The sequence below is a fragment of the Arvicanthis niloticus genome, chromosome 2 (genome assembly GCF_011762505.2).
Source record: "Arvicanthis niloticus isolate mArvNil1 chromosome 2, mArvNil1.pat.X, whole genome shotgun sequence".
NCBI lineage: Eukaryota > Metazoa > Chordata > Mammalia > Rodentia > Muridae > Arvicanthis > Arvicanthis niloticus.
The window spans coordinates 133,632,082-133,634,837 of NC_047659.1; positions in this window are offsets into that span (position 1 = coordinate 133,632,082).

The window sequence follows — 2,756 nt, forward strand, 5'->3', positions numbered from 1 at the left end:
CGTGGGGGATGAGGTGGGGTGGATCCAACGCAGCTGAGTGTGAAGAGGGTGGATCAAGTACAGACTGACTTGCCTGAGGGGGCTAAGACAAACCTCCACGTAGTGCTTTCTCTAGACTTCCCCCTCTGTCTGTTTCCTAATCCATCCTTCCTAGGCCGAGTGGAGGAATTTATGGCTCCTTTTTCTTTTCCTACAGTGCCAACCTCTCCTTCCTTCTTTCTTTCTCCTGTCTTGTGGAAAGGAATTTGGTTCTTGCAGCCAAACAGCCTTTGTTTAAGCCCAGTCTAAGTCAGCTTGCTTTCTTTTCTTTCTTTTCTTTGTTTCTCTTCTTTTCTTTCTTTCTTTGTTTTGTTTGTTTGTTTTGTTTTTTGAAACAGGGTTTCTCTGTCCTGGAACTTGCTCAGGCTGGCCACAAACTCAGAGATCTTCCTGCCTCTGCCTCTCTGCCTCTCTGCCTCTCTGCCTCTCTGCCTCTCTGCCTCTCTCTCTCTCTCTCTCTCTCTCTCTCTCTCTCTCTCTCTCTCTCTCTCTCTGCCCCCGCCCCCGCCCCCGCCTACGCCTCTGCCTCCAAGTGCTAGGATTAAAGGCTTTGCCACCGCTGCTCCCCCCAGCCTCAGTTTCTTTACATTCAGCTGTCTTGGGCTTTGAGACTTACATCATCATTCACGTGTGTACCTGACTGTCTCACAGACACTGGGGTCCTGCAAGTCAGTGGACGGAACACTTGTGCTGACCTGAACTGAGGTGCCACAAAGATGATGGAGCTGAGAAGTGGCTTAGCAAACTTCAGACTAGAGTCCAAGTGAATTATTTACAGTTTTCAACTGATAAGAGAAATCACATATCCTGGCTAGAGCCCTTGTTTCTTTACTTGTGTCAGGAGTTCTAGCAATTCGAAGCAGTCACGTGGCCATCACTCGATCTTTGGAAACTGACTAGCAGATATGTGGGGCCTTCTGTTTAAGTGTTTAAATGGGAAAATCCTTAGAGCAGTGTCAATTAGATGCTGGAAACTGTTCATCCATTCCAAACCTCTCGTTTCATAAACAGGGAAGCTGAGGTTTGAAGAGGGGCAGAGTCAGCCGGAAGGAAAGCCCACACTCTTCCTTAGACGCATCCACTTCTCTTCCTGTGCTCTTCTGTGGAGTTGGGGAACTTGGGTCTCTGGGAACAGAAATCAAGTGAGTCACGGATTTGCCTTGCCCTTTCTCTGTTCTTGATTCATTGCACAAATATTTGCCGACTCTCCATTGCTCGGTCTCAGAGAAGGCAGAGATCGAAAAGGAACGTGGAGGCAGGCAAGGTCATGGTGTGATCCCAGGTGTGATTTCAAAAGCTGTGTTTTCTTTCCATTGGATGGGCCACCTCAACACCCACTCTCCTGCCATCAAATGTAGCCGTGTCTTTGAGTACAGGGAGGGCAATGTCTCATGTGTCCAAACCTGCCTAGCCTCCAGTCGACACAACCCCAACATTGTACTCCCTGGAAACACTTGAATTATAAAGTCTGTGTTGCTACGATATGGCACACACCTTTAATTTCAACAGCTGGGAAGCAGAGCCAGGTGGATCTCTTGTGAGTTCAAGGCCATTCTGTTCTAAAAAGCATACTGGGCACCCAGTATGATTATACAAAGAAAGAAACCCTGTCTTGAGAAAACAAAAACCCAAAAAGTCTGTCTTGCCACTAACTTTATTTAATTAACTAATTATTTATTTTAGGTTTCTGATAGTTTTCTTTTCAAGATAGGTTTCTCTGTGCAGCTTTGGCTGTCCTGGAATTCCTGCTGTAGACCAGGCTGGCTGCAAACTCACAGGGACCCATCTGCCTCTGCCTCCTGAATGCTGGAATTAAAGGTGTGCACCACCACCATCTGGCTAACTTTGTCTTTAAGACAGTATGTTGCCTCTCTTCTCTACACTTTGAACATGTGTATAATGGGAGCGGTGGCCCAAAGAAAAAATATATAAGAGCCTGAAAGCTCTTTACTAAGGAAAGAAAACACCGAAAATCTAAAATGAAAATAGTCTGTGTTTAAATTTATTTTTTCCCTTGGGAAGGAAAGACAGTCAGGTCCTTGTGAGTTCCATGTGGGCCTGGAATATAGCAAGTTCCTGACCATCCAGGGCTATATAATGAGACCCTGTCTCAAAAAAAAAAAAAAAAAAAAAAAAAAAAAAAAAAAAAAAAAAAAAAAAAAAAAAAAAAAAAGTTCCTTTGGTTAAATTTAAATTGTTATTGTATTTGTGTGAGTGTGATAATCAGGTGACAGCTCTCAGGAGGCAGTCAGTTCAAGATATTAAACACAAGTCGTCAGGCCTAGTCTCTAACCCACTGAGCCATCTCGACATCCCTCAGATAGTGACTTTTTATTATTATTTAAATTATTTATCTTATGTATGTGAGTACACTGTCTTTCTTCAGACACACCAGCAGAGGCATCAGAGCCCATTACACATGGCTGTGAGCCACCATGTGGTTGCTGAGAACTGAACTCAGAACCTCTGAGCCATCCCTCCAGCCCCCTATTATTATTTTTTTATTCTGGACCTTCCACCCTTTTCCCGCCTAGGAATAGACCTGCTGGTTTTTAAAAATCCCCCTCTAGAGGGCGCGCAAAATCCACGGTTTTGTGCCTCACTTCCGTTTGCCTTCATCCTTCCTCCTGCACATGTGCACAGTTTATTTCCGGGTTGCTCGCATAGGCCCCCTTTAGGTGGCGTGTGGGGCACATCCACTGCGTCTGCGCAATGCC